At 52.0% G+C, this 24,669-nt stretch overlaps 1 protein-coding gene across 1 annotated transcript in view; it reads left to right on the top strand.

Annotated features, from left to right (window-relative positions):
- Positions 1–20,815: 20,815 nt before the first annotated feature.
- THSD4 (thrombospondin type 1 domain containing 4) overlaps positions 20,816–24,669 on the top strand; it is a 1,773,455-nt gene continuing 1,769,601 nt past the window's right edge. Inside the window, exon 1 of the mRNA XM_069624755.1 lies at positions 20,816–21,107. The gene's annotated coding sequence lies outside the window, so the exon portion shown is untranslated. The remainder of the gene's footprint in view (positions 21,108–24,669) is intronic.

The raw sequence follows: 24,669 nt of genomic DNA, 5'->3' as shown, positions 1-24,669 counted from the left end.
TTTCTGGTTGGTATGGCTAGCTGAGAGTGCTGTGAGAATGTGCACCCCAAGTCCCAGCATACCATATTTCTGGTTGGTATGACTAGCTGAGTGTACTGTGAGAATGGGTACCCCAAGTCCTAGCATACCATGTTTCTGGTTGGTATGGTCTCAGTGTGCTCTGAGAATGTGCACCCCACGTCTCAGCATACACTGTTTCTGGTTGGCATGACTACCTGGGTGTGCTGTGAGAATGTACACCCCCACCGCCCCAGCATACTGTGTTTCTGGTTGGTATGGCTAGCTGAGTGTGCTGTGAGAATGTGCACCCTAAGTCCCAGTATACCATGTTTCTAGTTGGTATGACTAGCTGTGTGTGCTGTTAGAATGTGCACCCCAAATATCAGCATACCATGTTTCTGGTTGGCATGACTAGTTGAGAGTGCTGTGAGAATGTGCACCCCACCTCCCCAGCATACTGTGTTTCTGGTTGGTATGACTAGCTGATTGAGCCATGAGAATCTGCACCCCAAGTCCAAGCATACCACGTTTCTGGTTGGTATGACTAGCTGAGTGTGCCATGAGAATCTCCACCCCAAGTCCAAGCATACTATGTTTCTGGTTGGTATGACTAGCTGAGTGTACTGTGAAGATGTGCACCCCAAGACCCAGCATACCATGTTTCTAGTTGGGATGGTTGGCTGAGTGTGCTCTGAGGATGTGCACCCCAAGTCCAAGTATACCATGTTCCTGTTGGTATGGCTAGCTGAGTGTACTGTTTGAATGTGCACCCCAAGTGCCAGCACACCATGTTTTTTGTTGGTAAGGGTAGCTCATTGTACTTTGACAATGTGCATCCCAGGTCACAGCATACCATGTTTCTGGTTGGTATGATTAGCTGGATGTGCTGTGATAATGTGCACCCCAAGTCCCAGCATTTCATGTTTCTGGTTGGCATGACTAGCTGAGTGTGCTGTGAGACAATGTACCCCAAGTCCCAGCATATAATTTTTCTGGTTGGCATGACGAGCTGAGTGTGCCATAAGAATTTGCATACCAAGTTCCAGCATACCATGTTTCTGGTTGGTATGGCTAGCTGAGAGTTCTGTGAGAATCTGCACCCCACGTCCCAGAATACCATGTTTCTGGTTGGTATGGCTAGCTCAGAGTGCTGTGAGAATGTGCACCCCAAGTCCCAGCATACCATGTTTCTGATTGGTATGGTTAGCTGAGTGTGCTGTGAGAATATGCACCCCAAGTCCCAGAATACCATGTTTCTGGTTGGTATGGCTAGTTGAGAGTGCTGTGAGAATGTGCACTCCAAGTCCCAGCAAACCATGTTTCTGGTTGGTATGGCTAGCTGAGTGTGCTGTGAGAATATGCACCCCAAGTCCCAGCGTGCCATCTTTCTGGTTGGTATGGCTAGCTCAGTGTGCTGTGAGAATGTGCACCCCAAGTCCCAGAATACCATGTTTCTGGTTGGTATGGCTAGCTGAGAGTGCTGTGAGAATGTGCACCCCAAGTCCCAGAATACCATGTTTCTGGTTGGTATGGCTAGCTGAGAGTGCTGTGAGAATGTGCACCCCACGTCCCAGCATACCATGTTTCTGGTTGGTATGGCTAGTTGAGAGTGCTGTGAGAATGTGCACTCCAAGTCCCAGCACACCATGTTTCTGGTTGGTATGGCTAGCTGAGTGTGCTGTGAGAATATGCACCCCAACTCCCAGCGTGCCATGTTTCTGGCTGGTATGGCTAGCTCAGTGTGCTGTGAGAATGTGCACCCCAGGTCCCAGAATACCATGTTTCTGGTTGGTATGACTAGCTGAGTGTACTGTGAGAATGTGTCCCCCCACCCCCAAGTCCAAGCATACCATGTTTCTAGTTGATGTGGCCATCTCAGTGTGCTGTGATAATGTGCACCCCCAAGTCCCAGCAAACCATGTTTCTGGTTGGTAAGGCTAGCTCCATGTGCTGTGTGAAGGTGCACCCCAAGACCGAGCATACCATGTTTCTGGTTGGTATGGCTAGCTCAGTGTGCTGTGAGAAGAAACCAGCCAGGGCATACGGGTACGTATCACACTCCATGCTAATGGAAGATAGATGATGGCAAGGCCACCACCACGCATGCATCTGTCCCCACACACCACTCTTAAGACACATTGCACAACACCTCTGCCATAAGAATGCAGCTATCCCCCACAACAAAAATGTGGTCTAGCTGGACACAAGGTATGTTATGTTAAAGGTTCTTATACCGTGCACTGTTGCCACTTACGTGGTCTCTTGGCGCTCCGCACAATGAGTCTGCTGCACTCCCATACCCTCCAGATGATTTCACAGCACCCATCCACATGCCAGATCGATATGGGTACATAGTAGGGACCTGGCCACCCCTACCCTCCTTCATATTGGCTATAATGCAGACGAACACATTCTAAACTTCTCTGATGAATTTCTCAAACCTCGGACTTTGGTCTCCTGAGGGCATTCCCTTACAGTGCTTTTAGACGACACCAATGGGAAAAGGCGCCGTACAAATGACAAATAAAATTGCATTGCATATGTGGAATCAGGCATTGCCTCACGTCAGCTTTGTCTCTGTCCTGTGTCTCGTCCCCCTTCCTGACACCTCCCTGGCTGGGTCTGATTCAAATGCTGGAGGCAAGCATGGCAGGTGTGATGCATGGGTGCGGCGATGTGAGTTGGCATGAGTAGAATACACAATCTAATCTCCCCACTATTGCATGAACTTAGGCAACTTTTGCCCCATACAGCATTCTGTAATGGCGGCATCAGATTTACACCTTGCTCTGCTCTTCGGCTCCAACTTTGCTCCTGCTCTACTCGCCCACTACTACCACCGCCCCCACTAGTATACTGCATGCAGCAGTTTGCGTCTCCAAGCATTTTTTAAATGGATAATGTTGCCAAGCAGGTTCTGGAGTGTATTAAAGATTGGACTGCTATAATTGAACAGGCGGAGTGTGGCTGAGTGACTTGTGAGGGAGAGAGTCTGTCTACAGCCTTTACCGTTGCTGCGTGCATTACGTTCCTCTGAAGGACGTTTAAAACATTGGAATCACGGCAGAGACGCAGCAGAGTGTGGCTGAGTGACTTGTGAGGGAGAGGGTCTGTCTACAGCAGCGGTATACAAACTCTGGGGCACGCTCCCGCATCCCTGGAAGGCCGTGAGAGCCCAGCATGAAATGTAAAAAATAAAATAAAATAAAATATTTTTTATTAGTTTTTTAAATTTTAAGAAATGGGCAGTGGCGGCTCATGGTCGTGAAGCATGAAACTGTATCAGGCACCAATGAAAAATTTGCCCGCAGTTGTAAATGGATATTCATTCCTTTAGTCACAGACTGTATGAATAGTACCCAAGGGGGTGCTTTGTGTTAAAATGGAAGTAAATTGTGATAATTAAAGATTATTTACTCAGTAACAATGGTCAAAATTATTAACTGCATAGTGAAGTAACTCATCAAACTGGCCCACATTGGCCAAAAAGGTGGCCTATTTTGACTGGCCCACACTAGCATTTTTCATTTTTGCTAGAGGCATTGCCCTATTGCCCTACAGGCCAGTCTGAGCTTGGTGGCTCATCCATAATGGCAGGGGGGGGGGGCACTCACCCAGTGGCCCTGTCACCCATTATGGAGGAGCTATTTTTCCCTTTGACAGTTCAGTTTAGTTCCTCAGCCACACATGCTCACTGAGCCATGCAAGTGCTGCAGCGTTTTGCTTCGCCAGCATTGCATAGCTCGTTGGAAATGCTGGTTGGGGCACTGCATGTCTGTATGTGCGAAGGTGAGCTCCTGCGCCTCCTCGCACGTACAGACAGAGCAGCCTGGAGCAGGGCATTTCAGCACACACACGCAGGCCAATGCAGAAGGTACGTTTATGTTAATTTGTTTTTATTTAAACATGTGTATGGATGCGTGTATGCTTGTGTTATGAGTGCGTGTATGGTGATGGATGCTCGTGTGAATAATAGAGTGATTGCTGTATGAATGTGTGTGTGTGTGTGTTCATTTTTTTTCGGTCCGCTGAGCTGATTTTGGCAAGTAGTGGATAGAGGGGGGAAGGAGGGTTGTACAACAAAGGCATTTGAAAAATGTCTAAATGCCTTTGTTGCACAAACCCCTACCCACCTGCCAAAATCAGCTCTCCTTCTGAGGCGCTTCGGAGCCCAGGGGACAGGGATGGCATTTTTTTTTACTGGATATTTATCATAGATGGCCAGTCAAACATACCATGCCTTCTCCCTTGGCACCCCAGTGCTTTGCATACACACATAATCATGTTGATTCTGTTAGGCCCATTGGGGCCCAGGGGACAGGTATTGTATCAAAATGTCATGCCATCCCCCTGGGCCTGCCAGCAACAATTGCAAACTGTTTGGCTATTTACCAGTTTTTTTGTTAAAGTATGCTCTACAATGCAACATTTTAACCCATTATTTATAACCCCCCGAAGCCCTGTTGATTGGTTTGGGCTCCCTCACTGCGCTCGGTTGCTATGGCATTTTGGGGGAAATAGTTATGCCCCTCCACTTAAAAAATTCACCAGCCGCCACTGGCCCTCGGAATGTTGGGAACAGGATGGGGGAGCCCAGGGACTATGGTGGGAGCAGGATGGGTGGGAACCATGGGATAGTGGTGGGAGCAGGGTGGGGTGGGCCTAGGGTGTGTGATGGGGTGCAGAGAGCCCAGGGACTGGGTAGGAGTGGGATGAGGGAGCCCAGGCCAATAACGTTTCAAGACCACTGGTCTACAGCCTTCACTGTTGCTGCGTGTATTACGTTCCTCTGAAGAACATTTAAAACATTGGAATTGAAAAATGGTGCCCAATAACAAAATTAATGGATTTATTAATATGATTTTCTGGGATCTATCAACAGCAATGACCACTGGATACCTTCATGTTTTCTTAAATTAATGAACACTTTACTGCTGCAATTCTTTGATAATTATTGTATGATTTATTGCTGAATATGAAATGGCTCTAGAGTAGAAACGGCCATTTATGTTGCCTTCTCTGGAGAACGCAGCAGATCAGTTTTGCTAACACATTCCATGGTGGTGAAGACAGTGTGAATATTAAGACTTAGGGCCTAATTCGCCCATCTAGCGTGGTGCAAAGACCACTTTTGCAGCACAAGGTCACTTTGCTCCGCTCTGTGAATTAGGCCCGGTGCAAAGTGTGTTTTTGCAGTGCAAAGTCATAACCTGGGCATTTGTCCATTAGTTATGCCATATGTATCACCCATTCCTCATTCCTGCCAGCCCCTTTCTTTCCCTTCCAGTAAGGTGCTGAATGAGACATTTTCCTTTGGTTTGGCATAACAAGGCCGCAGATTTATTTTCCCATATATATAACCACAGCAAACAGATATTGAAAAAAGTTCAAAAGATGTGGCGACTGATCCTCATCCTGCTTCCCGCTTTTTATCCATGTCCATTGCAGGCCCAACTCCCCCAAGACCTTCGAGTCTGAGAACCGCCTGCCCCTGCAGGTATTTGCGGGCTGGGGGAGCGCCATTTGTTGGGGGGAAGCCGAGCCCCAATTGCTACCGCCAGACACCCCTGCCGTTTAGGCTCCCAGGAGGCGCTGTCCAGAATGGGCAAAGACCCTTCCGGTTTAGCAATGGCTCATTCGGAGTCTTTCTCTTATCCTTGGTCGCCACAACACCGCCTGGTCCTCCTGCGACAACGACGTCCAAGCTCTGCCTCAGCTGTAGGGTGGGAGGGTGGGAAATGAAAATCCTCTCCTATTTGGCGGGCGCCCGGCTGCTGGAAGAGCTCAAGTGCTCCTGTGCCGGGCGCCTCGCCGCTTATGAAGCCCAAGCTCCTCCCCTTTCTTTTGTTGCCCTTCACGGGCTTTGGCACCGCTTTTGCGCTCTTTTTCCAACTTTTACCGTCCTCTCCCCTGCCCCCCTGGGGGGGAGGGAGGAGAGAGCGGAAGGAGGAAGGCCCCTGCCCCGGTTATCGGGGTGCCTCGTCCATTTCCCTTCGGGCCTCCGTTCGTCACCTTCATAACCTGGGCATTTGTCCATTAGTTATGCCATATGTATCACCCATTCCTCATTCATGCCAGCCCCTTTCTTTCCCTTCCAGTAATGTGCTGAATGAGACATTTTCCTTTGGTTTGGCATAACAAGACTGCAGATTTATTTTCCCATATATATAACCACAGCAAACAGATATTGAAAACAGTCCAAAAGATGTGGTGACTGCTCCTCGTCCTGCTTCCCCCTTTTTATCCATGTCCATTGCAGGCCCAACTCCCCCAAGACCTTCGAGTCTGAGAACTGCCTGCCCCTGCAGGTATTTGCAGACTGGGGGAGCGCCATTTGTTGGGGGGAAGCCGAGCCCGAGTTGCTACCGCCAGACACCTATGCCGTTTAGGCTCCCAGGAGGCGCTGTCCAGAATGGGCGAAGCCCCTTCCGGTTTAGCAATGGCTCATTCAGAGTCTTTCTCTTATCCTTGGTAGCCACAACACCGCCATGCCATAGGTGGGTTACTGCCCACCGTGGCTCCCTCCTTTCCTTGCTTATAGTTCCAGTAGCTTTGTGCACACATTCCAGAAAAACAATTCCACTCCCTGCGCCGACAAATGCACTCCGTCTCCTAAGTAATGCTCCTTGTTTTTGAGGTTGATCACTCCATGTCTGATATGCTGAAAGCCCCTTCATTTGCAATACTTAGCCATTGCACAATTCAACTTCCTCCTTGAATTCTCTACCGCTGCATGACTTTCAGCGCCCCTCCATTCTTGTCTTGGAATGATTTCTGACCACACGATTTCGGTCTCCCCCATTTCCGCCGACAGCTCCTGTAAAGAAGACATCATTTCCCTCATCAGGATCCCCCTCCCTAGACTAGCCAAGTCGTTACCCCCGAGGTGCACCACCAATATATCTGGCCTCCGCTGCTTACTCAGGAGTCTCCGCATGTGCCCCCGCAGCTGTGCCCACTTCATACCTGGCACCCCATGCCATTGTACCCGGTATTCCCCGGCGGTCAACTCCTCTTGTTTGGCCGTCCAGCTTGCCCCAGCCCTTGACACAAACGAATGGCCTACCACCCAGACAGACCGTCGCCTTCCTTCCGTTGATGCTACTGAGAGGAGATGAGGAGGAGAACCGTTAATCTTACATTTTATCAAGCATGATATACCTCTTAAAACAACCAGACTTCCAACCCCCAATCTGCTTGATTGCCTCTGCTCCCAAGCCTATCCCTGCTGCTGACGTGGCTGCCCCTATCCTGAAGGAATGAGTCCCGTAGACCCCCATTGAGAACCCTGCTTTCCCCAGAGCCATGTCCATCACTCTTTTAAACTGAAAAAGGCTCAGTGCTGACCCATCACTATGTACTAGAAAAGGCTCCCTGTCTTCCGTGTGAATCCTCAATTTCAAATACGTGCTTACGCAGCCCACTGGACACACCGGGCTGTTCAGGGTGCCCCCTAGCGTGATAGTTCTGCCCTTCCCTGTTTGATCAGTCTTGGATTTCCTCAGAAATATGTATGCCTGCTCGCCTTTTACCCCTACATCACATTTCCTCAGGAAACTCACACCCTTACCCTTCTTGTTGGCAGGAACCAATTTGCTTACCCTTAGAGCCCCAAAGAATGCCAGTGCGAAGGCTGCTGCAAACAATGCTTTTTCATACTCATCCCTACACACCCCAGCCAGGCTCCTGATGATTTTGTTTAATTTCCCCACATTTATGGGCCGCCTCTCATCTGGCTTGGTTTGCACCTGCTTAGCCCACCCCCTCTTCGCTATGACAATGTAATGTTCCTTTGTGGGATCGGGCCAGCCCCCCAATTTGTAGAAATGTGCAATAGCTGCCAGGTGATACACAACCCAAGCTCTGGACCTTCCTTGTTGCCAACACTATCCCACAAAGGCCCGCACGGGCCTTTCCTTTTCAATCTCAGGCAAGATGTTGTTCTGAAAGGCTAAGAATCGGTCCCAACCCCCTCTATATCTTCGCACTGTCCCAGGTGCCAGTGCAGCGTTGATCAGCGTGCTCAGATCTCCCCAACCAAGCCCCACCATTGTGTCTGGAAGGGTGTCATCCTCGTGCTCGCCTCTGGGTGACTTTCCTGAAATTTTTCCCACTGTAAACGAGAAAGAGAATCAGCAGCCACATTTTTAACCCCGGGATATGTCGTGCACTGACCTCTGCATTCAGCTGCAGCAAACACCTTGTGAGCACCCTGAGTAGCCCCAGTGCCTGCCATTCCTGCTTGTCCCCTGGTTGATAATCTGAACTACCGTGAGGTTGTCAGACCAAACCATCACCTTCTTGTCCTGCAGCTGCTCTGGCCAGAGCTTGAATGCCACCACTATCGGAAACAATTCTAACACTATAATGTCCATGGTGATCCCTTCCGCATGCCATTGTGCTGGCCATGCTTGTCCGCACCATCTCCTTCCCAAGATAGCACCGAACCCGAGTGCCCTTGAGGAGTCGATAACCAGCTTCCGGCTACTCCCATGCCCCAAGTTTTCTCTCCACAGCAACACCCCATTAAAACTGTCCAGAAATGCATCCCACATTTTAAGGTCCTCTTTGACCTCAGACCCCAGGCGCACATGTTGCCCCGCATGCTGCAAGCCCACAGTTTTTAGCTCAACCCTTCTAGCAAACACTTTTCCTGCTGGAATCACTTTGCCTGCAAAATTTAGGTTGCCCGCTAGGGACTGATGCTCCCTCAGCGCTGCTTTTTCCTTGCCCAACATTGTTGCAATTACCTCTTTCAATTTCACCACTTTTTCTTTTGGCAGCCTGCATTCCCCGGCCACTGAGTCAATTTCAATTCCCAAAAACAGCAATGTCGTGACCGGACCCACTGTTTTCCCCTTGGCCAGTGGGATCCCAAATTCTTTCATAAGCCCCTGGAATACCCCCATGAGTTCTTCACAGTCCTGCGTTCCTTTCTTCCCAATAAACAGGAAATCATCAAGATAGTGGAGTATCCCCCCAACCTTGGACCTTTGCCTTACTGAAAATTCAAGGAATCAGCTGAACTTTTCAAAATAAGCACATGAAATTGCACACCCCATCGGTAAACATTTGTCATGAAAGTATTCCTGCAGAACCTTGAACACTAGCAAATGATGGCTGTCCTTATGTATTGGTAGTAAGCGAAAGGCAGATTCTATGTCAGCCTTCCCCATGAGGGCCCCTCCCCCTAAGGCTGACCTCAAATTGCAAGCCTCCCTTGGCCCAATGTGCCCGTTGAAAGCAATCTTAAAACCCCACCTGAAACCTTCCCACAAAATCTTTGCATCACCTTTGTCACAATATGCATTCAGAAATGGAACCATAGCCTGTAAACGTATTGGCGTTGGTAGTTGTGTTTTAATGATGCTTGCTTTTGTCTTTGGTTTTTGTGCTGCCCCTTGCCTTACTCTCTTTGCTTGAGGAGCTGTGTCCCCTTGAGCTTGGGCCCTTGGAGTGCCTGAACCTGCATGCATTTCCATAGCTGCACTTCCCCTCTGCAAACAACCAACATTCTGGTAACTCCCCCTGGTAGTTGGAACGGTTATTCCAGGAGGAGTTCCCGCAAAAGGACCTCCTCCCCCTGGAGTAGGACCCCCCTGCCCCTGCCCTGTGCTGGTCTTTCGCTTGGTACATTCTCGCCGACCGGCCTGGCTGGTACCATCTTCTCAATGTACCCGCCCACATCCACTTCATCCCAGGTTATTGCTGGCCATACCTGCATTTTGAGTCTAAAACCCCTGTCATAATTGATCCATGCATCACCCCCATACTTTAGATACTGTTCATGAATATATTGCTCATATGCCATCATAGCCACCCCGTCCTGTGGGAATTTCTCCAACATGATGGTGGCATACACCCGAAATGCCCTCAACCAATTATGAATAGTGAGCTCAACCTTAGGCCACTCTCTCTCTCCTTCTTTTCCTTCTCCCTCTCCGTTGGTTCACTGAACCCCTGTCCCACGGGTTCCATCCCCACCAATTTCAAAATATCCAGAAACTCTTTCCTCCACACCCGCTCTTTGTAAGCCAGAGGGATGTGCCATGCCAGGGAGTTTATTGCCACTCTGGCCGGTGCAAAACCTGGCATGGGCCTTCCATATATTGTGGCATTGCTAGCCGACTCTTGCCCCTGAATTGTGCTGGGTGCCCCCCCCAGCCACTCCTATCTGGCCCTCAGGCACCCCCGGCATCCTGACATTATTACTCCGTGCCCCACTAGGAACCTGTGGAGTGGCCTGAGCCCCCACCCTGGCGTTCCCCCGAGCTGCGGTGCAAATTTGGAGGTTGCCCCTGTGGCACCTGCCCCATTCCACTGCTCTGCCCAGGCATTGCCCCCAAACCGGGCCGACTCTCAACCAACCCACCTAGCTGTACCATGCTTCCCTCTTGCTGGTGAATTGCTTCAGCCCCCCCTACCCACTTGGTAAAAACATTATTATTGTTACAAAGCATCTGTCCATTTACTCCAGTTCCCCATGCTTTCATACATTCCATGAACATACCTTTAACCATCTCCAAGGTGGTCGGACCCTGAGCTGCTACTGCTGGTGTGGCTACAGGTGCGCCGTGAGGACCTCCCATCGTCCTTGGAGCCTCAGCAGGTACAGGTGCCGGTATGGCTGCAACCTCCTGCGCCCTCCCTTTTCCCTTAGGGTTGGCTCTCCTATTTTGTGCCGTTGCTGCCTGCTGCTGGCTGTCCTTGGCTCTCTTGGTCATCACCCTCTTTCTTTTGCTGACTGGTTCGTCTTCCTCCACGAGCTCCTCAATGTCCTGACCATCTCCTTCCTGGGAGTGCACTTCCCCCCATGCCTCTTCCGCTGGCGTTGGTGAAAACAACAGAGGTGAACTAGGTCTCTGGCTGCGTCCAGCAACCTCTGCCCCCACTTGTGATGCCATCTGCTGCATCCAGCTTGTGCCATACTTGTCCCCAGCCATCCGTGCATTGCCAGGAATGCCTCCAGGTCCTCTCTCGGCTGCTCCTCCTGTCCTCTAGCTTGTGCTTCCATTTTTCTCTTTGGAACAGTGAAGTTCAAGGACTGACCAGTGTTTGCTGGCCCTGTGTCCTCACAACCCTTATTGGTTGCTGTGCAGTAAGTGTTGAGCCCGCTTCGCGCAGCTCGTTCCTCCTTCAAAACTGCCCTAGCCGTCTCTTTATGCTCCCAACCCGATGTGTCCCTTTACTGCGTTGAACCGATTTTTTCCCGTGCCCCCAAATGCAGCTGTTCCTTCTCAAGTACTTCTCTGTGCTGGCCGGGCTGTGTTGGGTGTTTCCCGCTTTCTTGCTCCCACTCGCAGACACCGCTGGACAGTGCCTGCCTTCTCACCGCAGCCGCTTCCCCCTTCCGTGTCTGCCTGCTGCCGTGCACCGCGGAAGCTGGGCCTTCCGCTTCCGGGACTGCGCTCAGCTCAGCCTTTCAAACAGCTGACCGGCGCGTCCCTGTTCTTGGCGCTTCCTCCTCTTTCTGCGAACCGCCGGATGCAGACTACTCCTTGGTGCGCGTCTCCTCGTCCTCTGCTGCTGTCCCTCGGCTTCCGGGCAGCTCCTCCGTGTGCTGCTCCACACGACCCGCCTTGCCGAATTCTCTGCAGCCTCCTCCCAGCTGCGACTGGCCGATGCGGTTCCTCACAGCTACGACCCTGCTTCCTTCTGCTCTTCCAACAAGCCGCCTTCCTCGACATCCTCACCCCGGAGACAGGTACGTGGCCCGTGAATAACTGCTGCAATGTTCCCCTGGTGCAAAAACAAAGTCTGCCGCACAACGAAGTCCTCTCCAACGAACAACAAACGAAAATCCTCTCCTGTTTGGCGGGCGCTCGGCTGCTGGAAGAGCTCAAGTGCTCCTCTGCCGGGCGCCCTCTGCTTATGAAGCCCAAGCTCCTCCCCTTTCTTTTGTTGCCCTTCGCGGGCTTTGGCAGTGCTTTTGGCGCTCTTTTTCCAACATTTGCCCCCCTCTCTCCTGCCCCCTTGGGGGTGGGGGGGACGAGAGAGCGGAAGGAGGAAGGCCCACGCCCCGGTTTTCGGGATGCCTCCTCCATTTCCCTTCGGGTCTCCGTTCGTCACCTTCACTTTGCTTCGCGCTCAGCATTCTGTGAATTAGGCCTTAATTGGATACTAATATATTATTTAGAAAAATATCTCCATGACAAGGCTGGATGTGGTCGACACACACGCACATAAAACAAAGTGCACTTCCAAGATGGAGGCATTCAGCTGGCGGAGTTCTAATCTCCTCTTTATGCCCCTTTCTCTGTCTTGCCACTGCTGCACAAGTAAGCAGAGCATCCATTTCCTGCTCCGCCCCCTTTAAAATGAGGCTGTTTGTCCTGCCTCAATTACTGTGCTTGAATCCTGTCAGTAAAAACGTTTTCATGTATTGTCAATTTATTGCGGGTCTGGCGCCTACTGCAAAACAATTGCTTTGAGACATCAAAGTTGTGTCAGAAACCCCTATTATCACTTCAGTGGAGGCGCTTCAAACTCATGCACACAATCACAAAACGCCACACAAAATACCACACATCTTTCACACAAATTACAAAACAAACCCGCAGGCCCCTTCTGCGTCAAACGTGAGGTACATGCTGTACCTACCGTTCTGAAACACAAAACAAAAGGGTCGTTGCCCCCGACTTCCCCCCAATATGCATTATATTTCGGAATTCATAAAAAGACCTGCATTGCTCTGAGGACGTGCCTCTTTCCCAGGCCACCGCGCGCGGCAAGTGTGTTGGCGCCACAGACCCACGCTGAGTTCATGATGTCGATGCGTGACGCAGCCTCTGCGCCTTCAAAGTGCAGTGTCCATGACGCTGTTGTCATTGATCTTTTCGAAACGGATGGCGGCAATGTTTTTCCAACTCCAGGCCACCTTGTTAAAATAAGGGCAGCTCATTCATAAAACTGCACTTAAAATAACTTTGAAGTTAACTATAAGTAATGAGAGCCCAGTCCCATGGCATGGCACTGTGGTAGACTATGAACGTTCGTTTTGCTGGTGCCAACTCCAGCCGACCGCTGCTGGGTGCCTATTTTACAGGTGTACACAGCATATAATCAAGTAGTACATAAACTGGGTGTACACATTCCTGAAAGTACATATAATCTCTTAAACTCACAAAAAATATCTCAGGTGCATCTGCTACAGCAGAGGGCCTGCACCTTTTCTTTTTGCTGGCCAGATTTTTGGACTACAACTTCCATCGGCCCTAGGCAGATTAATCAACAGTGAGGGATCATGGGAGTCGTAGTTTAAAACCTCTGAATTGACGCAGTTTGCACACCGATGTAGTAACAAACTATGGCATAGAGTATTTGCATTTCTTATTATATATTTATTTATTGAAACAGAACATTGCTTCTTTGCCCATGAGCTCGGTAAAGAGGGCATGTTGATGCTTGGAGCAGTCCCATTGCTGGGTGCTGTACAGCCTTTACACCATTCTTCAATAGTAGTTAATCCATTGAACCATTGGTGGGAAAGGAGGCAGAAACAGTGAGTAGGTAAACAGTACAAGACAGGATTTAAAAACACTTTCTGTGCTTATATTTGCAGAGATATACAGATGTGCACGCCCGGGGAAGGGGTGTCGAGGAGGGGCGAATGATGTTGTGTAGTGAAACCTCCGATGTGTATCGCCCCGGGTCCCGCCCTCATGTATTGCCCCTTTAAGATGGGCCATGATGTCGTCATGGCCCAAGTTAATAAAAGGAAGCCTGCCAGGCACGTGCAGGAGAACATTGCGGACACCATGACTAACTGATTGGTGTGTGTGTCATATATTGTGGCCTGCAGGCCCGCCCTGAATACACAGGGCCTGCAGGCCACGGTGTCATGGGGCCCACTGCACAGCAGGCAAGACCGGACCGTATAACTCGGCACGGTCAGCTTTGCCACCTACTGAGGCACTGAAGCCTACACAGTGCTGGTGTCCCATAGCACTATCGGGCAGCTGGTGCGATGTCCATGGCCAGCCCCCACCCTTACAACCTCCTGATGCTGCTGGTGTCCCATAGCATCCGACGGGGGAGCTGGTACAATGTCCCATGGCCAGACCCACACCATAACAAATAGTAGCCCTCTGAGACTGGGGGAGATGGTTAAGAAAAAACTTGAAGCCAGCCACTGTTAAGTGTCCTTAGGTTTTGGGGCGCCCAGTGAGGGGAGCCAGGAGGATACACACACAGGGCAGCTTGCAGAGAGTGGCGTTGTGTATAGCGTGGTGTAGCGGCGAGCTTGGAAGTGTAGAGAGACGGTTTAGTATCGCGAGACAGAGGTAGCCAGTTGTTGGCCGGGGGGAAGAGGCCTAGTGCATTTATAGCATAAAACAAGAGGAGCAGGAATCGGAACGGGAGCGATTCACCGCATTATGGAGGCGGTGCACCGCGGTTTGAGGGTATTGTTGGAGGCTGTAGAGGGTGAGCGTAGAAAAGTTCAATAACTTGTTGAGAGGGTTGGGGGCTGGGTCAGTAACACAGGAGGAGGTGTGGCGTGTGCACAGACGAGAACCAAACAGAGACCCTTGAGTGAACCCTAGTGGGGGACCAGGGATTGAACGGTCGGGAAGAAGGCCCCAGTATTCCAGGCATTGGTAATGGAGACACCCGCCAGATCGGAGGCTACCCATCTGAGGAGAATGATGCCTTGATGCATTCAAGGTGCAGTTTAGGCAATGCACCTTATTCGTCATGCGGTCTCATATCGGTAAAAGTAAAGCGTGTAAGTTAGATGTGCATTGACGTGTTGGGGCCGGCACCATCGGGCTCTATTGTGTGGTAGGCGACTAGCACAGAAGTTAGTGGTCCTGGGCCAAAGGGGAGGGCCTGTAATAGTGGCGGAGGTCCTCTACTACCACACATTAGAGGGGCCCCAGAGCTGTATGAGCTTGAGGAGGGGAAACGATGGCAGCCACGTCTTCCCCCGTTCCCGTGGCACAGCGTATCCACGCCTTCTTGATCAGTGGCCAGTGTGTGAACATCACAAGGGGAACATTTCTTTACAGGCAGTTAGTGTGGTGCCGCCCGATGACGGGCGCACGCGGCGGCGTGACGTATCACGCCGCCGCAGTTTGTATAAATAAAGGGGGCGTTCCCGGCCGCGGTAGAGCGACCGGGAAGCCCGAACTGGAAGGACTGGTGCCCGTGTGAGTCCTTGGGTGAGGGGGCTTACGGGACCGCGTGGGGGCTCTGACCCGCCCCCAACAGTGGCGACGAGTGATGAGGGAGACCCGGGCCCGGCGGTGAAATTGTTTATTCCGTATTTTTGATTGGAAGCGGAACGAAGCATCGCTTCGCTTCATGCCGGGTCGCGGGACGCACACGCGGCCGGCGGCCATTTTGTCTTGTAGGCCGTGAAACTTCACAAGGCTCCGGTTTGGAGCGGGAGTACATCACGGGCCTAATTTTTGGAAAAATTGGAAGTGGGAGTTATGACCTGCATGCTCATGCTGGTTTTGTGCATTTTTACACAATTTTGGGACTCTTACGTCGTGTGAAAGCCAGGAGAAGGACCAACATCACAGGGCCTGTACAGGCCCATCCAGTGCCTAGGCTCAATTTTTGGAACCCCCAGGCCTATATGGACGTTGACAAGGGGAATTCACTGCTTTCTCTTTGTCTCCTTCATCATCAAACCTCCCTCAAGTTGGGTGCCTGGAGAGGAAGAAGTTTGAGTTGCGGCCCTCAGGACAGTAGATAGGGGGTGCCTGTGCGCTCAAACCCATGGGTGACTCTGATGATTCGGACAGTGGTGGTGCAGCTGCGTCACGTCCCCGCGATCGTGGCCAGGCTGCTGCTCAACAACAGGCTGTCCTTCCACCGGTGATCCAGGCCCCTGCAGGACTGCTTCCTGGACAACCAGGGCTTCCCATTATGGCCCAAGCACGCGCACCTGCGGCCCATGCCGCCCTGCAGCCCATTCCTGAGTTCGATGCATCGGGCCCACCCTCGAGCATGGGGCCCCGATGGAGAAGATGGGTGAGTCGCCTCGACATGTATTTCAGGGCTGCTCAGGTGACGGATGACGACAGCCGGATTGCCACCATGCTATACTCGGCCGGACCGGCAGTCCAGGAAATATTTGAATCACTTACTCCCATCAATAACTCCTACGATGCGGCCAAGGCGGCACTCCTCGCGCATTTCCTCCCCCTTGCGAACGTGGACTATGAGAGGTTCGTTATGCTTTCGGCTAAGCAGAAGGAAGAGGAAACACTGGACACTTTCTACGGTCGCTTACGCCGCCTCTCCCTCGGATGTGCATGGGGAGACGCAGATGACATGATGCGCACGATGCTGATCCAGGCATGCTCCTCTGGCAAGCTCAGGAGGCAGGTCCTGAGAGAGCCAGGAATCACGCTGCCCCGCATACTGGTGCTGGGCAGATGCCATGAGGTAGCGGAGGCCCGAGCCAGCAAGATGGAAGCAGGGTCTCGGTCGGGGAGGCCTGAGGAAGTGTGTGTGGTGTGGCGAGGTGGCCGAGGTGTGAGACGCCCAGGTGGAGGACCCCGAGACAGGGCAGGAAGGAGTGGGGAGTCGTGCCAGAAGTGCGGGTATGACCTCCCCCACATGACAGAGTGCCCTGCGGTCGGAAAAACCTGCGGGAGGTGTGGGCTGGCCGATCACTTCTCGCGGGTATGTCGTGCGGCCATGCCAGTGATGGTGCCGAGGGGTCAGGCACGGTTGTGGACTCCGCGCCAGAACCAACCGCCCAGTGTAGCCCAGGTGGAGCAGGGTGAGGTCGAGCCCCAGGCGGAAGGAGCTGAGGAGGAAGACGAAGAGAACGTTTTTTTTGTCTCCAGCGTAGAAACGCTCAAAAGGAAAAGCAGGAGACAGCCAAGATGTGTAGTGGAGATCAACCACTCCCCAGTCCCGGTGCTCGTGGACACTGGTGCTTCCGTCAATGTGATGGCCAGAGGACATTTTGACTCTCTGAAACCCCTCCCGGGTCTGGCCACACCGAGAGCCCGCATATTTGCGTTTGGGGGCCAGGGACCGATACTGCTGGACGGTGCCTTCGTGGCTGACGTGGAACATGATGGCTCACACATTAAGGCTCGATTCTACGTGACCCCGGTGAGCAGTAATACCTTGCTCAGCTGTGCAGCTGCAGAGGCATTAGGGATCGTGAGCTTCGCCTACTCCGTCCACCTTGAGGATATACATGACCTCCTGGACAAGTACGCTGCCCTCTTCAACGGCATCGGAAAGATGACGGGGGAACCCATTCGACTACACATCGATGAGTCGGTGCAACCCATCGCACTGAAACACCGGCGAGTACCCTTTCACTTAAGGGGGCTTGTGGATAAGGAACTGGACAAGCTGGTGAGCCTGGATATCATCGAGAAAGTGGAAGGCCCAACCCCTTGGGTGTCCCCGATCGTGGTGGCCAGAAAGCCCAAGCAACCTGACTCAGTGCGCATATGCGTGGACATGAGGCTCCCGAACAAAGCGATCAGAAGGGAGCGGCATCTGACACCGACGATTGATGACATCATTGCGGATGTTCAAGGGGCTCGATTTTTCTCCAAGCTGGACCTCCGAGCTGGCTATCACCAGGTCGTCCTTCATCCTGACTCCCGGTACATAACGACTTTCACCACCCACAGGGGTCTGTATCGATATAAGCGGTTGAGCTTCGGGGTGTCGTCTGCCGCTGAAGTGTTCCAAAATATCATCAGGGGCGCCCTAGCAGACCTGGAGGGCGTCCTTAACATTAGCGACGACATCCTGGTGTTCGCTAAAACTGAAGTGGATCACATGAGGAGGCTGGGAAAGACCTTAGAACGACTCCAATCTCTGGGCCTCACCCTTCACCGGGAAAAATGTGAATTCATGCGCTCCTCCATCGAGTTTTTCGGATTCATCTTCAAGGAGGGGGGGTGTCGCCAGACCCGAAAAAGGTCCAGGACATCAAGGCGGCGAAAGCCCCCGAGTCGGTGACCGACGTGAGGAGTTTCCTGGGGATGGTAACTTACTGTGGGCGGTTCATCCAGAACTTGGCGTCGAGATCTGAGCCACTCCGGGCGCTGACCAAGAAAGAATCACCATGGCAGTGGGGCCCCCTTGAACAAGCCGCTTTCGAGGACATTAAGGGTGCCCTCACAGCGGAGGACACGATGGCATTCTTCGACCCAGCATTAGAATCTGAAATCGTGGTCGATGCAAGTCCTTTCGGGTTGGGAGCAGTGCTGACGCAGGTGGACCGCAATGGGAGTGTTCGACCCATAGCATATGCTAGCAAGGCCCTCACTGAGACTGAACAGAGGTACTCCCAGATCGAGCGGGAGGCCTTGGCGGTGCTGTGGGGCTGCAGGCACTTCCGGCTCTACGTCCTGGGACGCCCGGTGACGGTGGTTACTGACCACAAACCACTGCTTCCGATCCTGGTGGGCTCCTCTTCGAAACCACCGGCGAGAATCGAGAGGTGGATGCTCGCCCTCCTGGAATATTCTGTTACCCTGGTGTACAGGCCCGGGGCCAACAATGCCGCGGACTATCTATCTCGTCACCCGGGAGTGTGCGGGGGAGAGGGATATGACACCTGCGGAGAGGAAGCGGACAGTCATGTTCGCATGGTGGTGGAAGCGGCAACACCAAACGCGATGTCCCTAGAGGAGTTGGAGGCTGCGGCAGCTGAGGACGAGTGCTTTCGAATTCTAAAAGACTCCATGCACAGTGGGTCATGGAAGTCCATCCTCGAAGCAGGGGCCGGACTCACGCAAGAGGCCAAAATAGTATTGGAGCAGCTGTGGAAGGTAAAGGAGGAGCTGTCGTTCTCGGACTCTGGGCTGCTGCTCCGGGGTGACAGGATTGTTGTCCCACAGGCAAAGGTGGCAGAGGTGATCCATCTCGCCCACCATGGACATCAGGGCGCCGCCAAGACCAAGGCGCGGCTCCGCTCAAAGGTCTGGTTTCCAGAGTTAGAGAAAAGGGTAAATGACTTTGTGGCGGCCTGCGTATGGTGTCAGGCGGCCTCCCCTCTGCAACGTGAACCTGCCATTGAGGCCATGCCCCGAGGCACGAGGCCGTGGGAGATCGTCCACGCCGACTTTGGCTCAACATCAGTGGGTACCCATTTCCTGGTGCTAGTCGATGAATACTCGAGATACCCCGAAGTGGAGTTTGTTGACTCAGTGGCCTTTGAGCATGTGGTGGTAGCGATGGAGAAAATGTTTGCGGCCCATGGTTTTCCCCACACCCTATGCTCCGACAATGGATCGCCCTTCCAAAGTGAGCGATTCTCCGAGCTGCTGGAGAGCTGCGGAATACAACACCGGAAGATATCCCCCCTGTGGCCTCGAGCGAACGGGGATGCAGAGAGACTGATGCGGACCCTAAACAAAACCTTCCGGATTGCTCAAGGGCAGGGCCAATCTTTACAACGGGCCCTCTATCAGTTCCTTCGGGTGTACCGCACCACCCCACATGCAGCTACGGGAGTGGCTCCGGCAGAGGTGTTATTCAAGAGATGCCCCCGGGGGCTGCTGCCGGAAGTTGGGGAGAAAGAACCGGGGGTCATCGACAATGAGCGGGTAGAGGCTCAAAGGCGAGTCCGAATTGAACAAGAAAACCTGCGCCGGGGTCTCCGCCCTCAGCGACTTGAACTAGGGGATGAGGTCCTCATCCGTAATCGACACCCCCACGGGAAGCTATCACTCCCCTATGAACCGGAGCCCCTGGATGTAGTGGCGGTGAAGGGGTCCATGGTGACGGCCTCGGATGGACGATCAGCTGTCACCCGAAACGTGAGCTTCTTCAAGAAGCTGGGTGATCCACGAACTGACACCCCACCTGAACCGGATCCACCAGACACGCCGGCTGACGGAGGCCTCTATGAAGCGGCGCCCGAATCCCCCGTCCGGGGAGAGGCGGTGGAAGGACGTCACGTGCCGGAGGTAGGCAGGAGGTACCCCCAGAGGGCTGGGCGAGGGAAACCTGCCTACCTCAGCGAATATGTCGTGGGACAAATGGCTAGTGAACTGGGGTGAGCAGATCTGGGTGGATGACATTAAAGGGGTTTTGTCTTTGGGTGTGCAGTAGCGTTTAAAGTAGATGTGTGATTTTCTGGTTAATAAAGTTAATGTTATTGCGTTCTGTTGTTCCTCCCGGAAAAGGAGGAGTGTGGCGCCGCCCGATGACGGGCGCACGCGGCGGCGTGACGTATCACGCCGCCGCAGTTTGTATAAATAAAGGGGGCGTTCCCGGCCGCGGTAGAGCGACCGGGAAGCCCGAACTGGAAGGACTGGTGCCCGTGTGAGTCCTTGGGTGAGGGGGCTTACGGGACCGCGTGGGGGCTCTGACCCGCCCCCAACAGTTAGCGCCTCCATTCCAAGCTTGCTGATTGGTTAGAGAGCTGGGAGCTCACAGAAGAATAATGGAGAAGCAAGGAATGGCGGCTCGAAGAAGGCATGTTCCAGTGCAGATTCACTTCCGATTGCAATCCTCTTTTATTTTGGATGGTTTTAACTGCGTCATTACTTTATTGTGCAATCATATTGAATTCGCCGTTATTACAACTATAGTACTCTTGAACCCATCCTCCAACGACTATGCACTACCGTTAAACAGTTTTATTTTTGATTTTTGCCAGCCACCTCGTGCGTTTCATGTGAATCCATTCACCACATTTCTTCAAAGTATGAGAACACAACACTCCTTGTGCGCTACTACGCTAGGACGCCGTGCTCGCGAACCGCCACACGGGGGCAGCACCAGAATGACAACAGCTCAGCCCTGCAACCCATTCAAGTTCCTCGCACAGTAGTTGACAACCCTGACAGCACGTTTCCCAATAAACAAAAGGGTGTTTTTTAGAAAGGAAAGCGGTCGAGGCTTGGGCTGCCTCCCACCGGAGCATTCCCAGGTCCCCGCAGCGTGGAGTTGCCAGGGAGCTGCTGGAGGGAACCCGCATGGCTCCACACGGGGACCGCAAACTTCCCAAGTGACTTCCCAAGTGACTTCGCCGACTCAACAACACGTTGTCTGTGGATTTCGGGATGTTTCTGCGAGATACTTCAATTTGTGGGCATTCGCTGGAATGATTCGGTGACTCTGCGCGGTGGATTAGGTGCGCTGGACCCGCACCCCCCAGGGACCAGGTACTGTGTGTGTTATCCTCTGGGGAGCAGCTGCACGCCTCTGCCAGGGGCGCTCACGTTCATGCATAGGGGTGGGAGGGGGGTGTTCAGACGCGCACAGAAGGGGGGCGGAGGGCACCTTGTTTGCTTGCATTATAGAGGGCGAATGAACACGCGTTTAGCTGTTGCTTCTTTTTCCTGACCTTTCAATGCACGAGGTTGCCTTTGACCAGTTTAATAATTGTACAAAGTAATTCCCCGGTCATGTATTCTGGGAACTGTCGTTTAGGAAATGCATGCAGGGGGTGTGTGGCAATTAACACATTGGGCCAAATACCTCTTTGCTGGTTTAACCAAGTGAACGTGGACCCGCTGTCATCAACACGTTTTCCCGGTGTAGACGATTAGTGCTTAGAAGCACCTGTCTATGCAGTTTGCTATTTCTTGAAGGCATCCACGCACCTCGCCTGCCTGATGCCATCTCCCGAGCGCAGGGGGTGTCACCGGGGAGGCGGCGCTGGCCACCATGCTGGGCAGTTAACGTTGGAGTATTGCACGCACGCCCGGCAGAGGCACGTTGGAGTATTGCACACACGCCCGGCAGAGGCACGTGTCTGCCAGTCTCACAGAGCGATTTCCCTCGCAGCAATGCTGTCCGCTTTACAAGCAATCGGATCGGGGGACCTGTTTCGACGACATCAAAGTGCCCCCCCCCGCTCATATTGAATCGCCTTCTCGTTCTAGCACCGCCCTGAAATTTGGAAGCAGTCCTGGTGTGCTCTGCACGCACCGTTGAAGCGCCTAGAAGCAATTCAGTTTTTGTAGAGCGCTCGGCCGGCAGCCACTGTGACCACTGCCTTCAAAGTAACACGGCGCAAAAGTGCAGCTAGGTGTGTCACGCTGCCCTGTCCTGGTGCCATGGGTCCCCCGTGTTACATGTTTCCTCCATGTCCTTAGCACGCGTTTGAACGAGATCGCCTCTGACTGTTCGCGGACCTGCCCGCCTCTCAGTTCCGCACCCAGCCTCAATGGGTTCACAGGGGGACAAACCGTGTGCAGCCTGAACGCGCACTCCAGGCTACCGTACATGCTGTCCAGCTGAGCAAATATGGCCTGCCTGCCTTCCTTCAAACGCCCTGAAGTGCAAAGTTGGCAGATTGGCGTTAAATTCACAATAATTACGGCGCATCTGCTCCGGGGGTTTGCATTTGTAATTGTAAGAATGTACAGGCCCGGCCACGGTTCTCTAACCCTGTGGATTCTGGTGTAGAGAGTAACACGGATTTTGAAATATATATCGAACCCAGTGATAGTAAGTTGATTTGGCTCTTGTAGTGCATTTGTTCCCGTGGCAAGCGCACTCCCATGTCATCTGGAAGGTCTCATCAAGAACACTTTTTAGTTTTGGCTATTCGGAGACGCTTGCGCCACCTATAAGCCGAAACTGTTGCATTGGAGTGCAGGTAGAAGTGGCGTATGGGAAGGGACACGCAGCATGCAGGTGTTGTTTGGTTATTTGCCCACCCAATGACTGCCCATTGCCATGCTAATTCCTATTCCCGTTCTTACCCAGTTCCTTCCCCATCCCACCAAAAACACTTCCTCAGGTGAAATCTTTGCGCTTGCTTTAATCAAGCCCTACCATTCTACTTTGTGCTCGAAGTGCCTGCCAGAGTTTTTTCGATGCATTCTTCTGAAAGTTAATGATTTATGTGGAGCTGTGAACCGGCTTCTGATGTAATACAAATGTCTTGGCCAGGTCTGGCTTAAGCCACTCGATTAATAAGCACTCTGCGTCTCCTTCACTGAAGTCCTGTTAAACAACAGTTTTAAGTAGTAAGGCTTTTGTTTAAGTATCAGGCATTTGCTTGTATGGTGTTATATTTGAATGCCGGGTATTCGACTGGTCATTGTTATCTTATTTGTTTATATTGCAAAATAAAATATTATACAACGGATTTGTAAACAAAAAAAAATATCAGGCATTTGCCAAGTGCTGCTGTTCGGTGATCTGGTACTTGCACCATTTTGCACCTGGTACCACCAATGGCCAGTTAATATCACTACGGCAGGGCCTGGCAAGTGCCTTTCCCATGCCTCCACAAAAACCCAAACTGCTGGCATTGCCGATGCTTGTTTTCTTTGCATTCTGGGAAGACTACAAATGCAAAGAGAAAAACATGGTTAGCGTCGCCGTAATAATGTTGGCATGTATGAGTATATATTTAGAACACATATAAAGGGGCGATCTAAGGATACACCCCATTCACCAGCTCTCTGCACCTGCTAGCATGTGTGTTATCGAAGCGTTACACCAAATAATGTGAACGATAAGAATATGCACAGTTTGCCAAACGCAAGTTCCCCCTCCCTCCCCGCACCTTGTAATCTGGAGCATTTTCACCCATATCCGGTATTTTCTGCCAGCAACATATTGCATGCTGGAACTTATTGGCAGCCTTACAATGAAACCTTCCAAACCACAAGTCCCAGCATGCAAAGTGCAGTGGGCAAAAAAGCCAGGGTATGTCTAGAAGAAAGTGGTGTCGATGACAGGCATTTTGAACTCTGAGGCCCCCCAGCCCTCTTATTTTCTGTTGCGAGACCCCTGCTCCCTTCCAGCAGGGAGCATAACTCATGTTTAATAGAAGCACTACAGCACACACAGGCCCGGCTCAAGATGGCAAGGGGCCAATTTCAATGTGATGATTGTGGGCCACCTGCTTAGAGCGGAAACGATCGGAGGCACCCCTGGGTGCATACATTACAATGGCGACAAAGATAAAGTTAATAGCCGCCAATTATCACGAGCCAGCCAGCCAGCAGGAAGTTTAAACGCTAAATGCCCACTGCAGAGCTATAACCCCTTTGCAGGGATGTCATTTCACCAAAATGCCGGAGGAAGCGGAAGTGACATCACACGACCCTTGACCTCTGATGACATCACAGGAAGCAATGCCATTTGATGCCACCCCGAAGTGACATCACAGGAAGTGATGGACACAACCTTTCACCCCTTGACAAAACAGGAAGTGGCATCAACTAGCATTGTTCCTGAGAACACTATAAAAATATGGTTATGATATTACTATAATGTGATAACATTTAATACAAGAATGGATCACCATATGTTAAATGTTAAAAGTTAAAGGTATTTGTACCACGCACCGTCACCAATGGAGTTGGTCCCCAGGCGCTCTGGCGGATCTGCAAATAAGAAGGTGGGATGGGTTAGTAGGTGAAGCGGGAGTAGGACAGTGAGAGGAGTGGTGTTCTGTTGGCAGCTTCAACTCGGTATACACCGGGTGCTGACCTTTGGTGCGAGTATTGGATCGATGCTAGTCCTCGTGTGCTGTTGGTGTTGCTTATGTGTTGTTGCGGTGTTGTGAAGTGCGTGCGGGTTGTTGTGCGAGAGATGCTTGTGTTAGGTTTTTGAGTGAAATATGTTTGCAGAAATGCTGAGTTATTTTGTTAGAGGTGGAGCTGTGCCTCTCTAAAAACAGTGAGCAAGGGGTCCCTGTCTGGATTCCCCTGGTAATTTTGGGTGAGACCCAAAGTTACTTAATATGCGAAACAAGGGGGG

The sequence above is a fragment of the Ambystoma mexicanum genome, chromosome 11 (genome assembly GCF_040938575.1).
Source record: "Ambystoma mexicanum isolate Mex_15411 chromosome 11, UKY_AmexF1_1, whole genome shotgun sequence".
NCBI lineage: Eukaryota > Metazoa > Chordata > Amphibia > Caudata > Ambystomatidae > Ambystoma > Ambystoma mexicanum.
The sequence above is the reverse complement of the archived record's forward strand: the minus strand, read 5'-3'. Positions and strand labels throughout refer to the sequence as shown.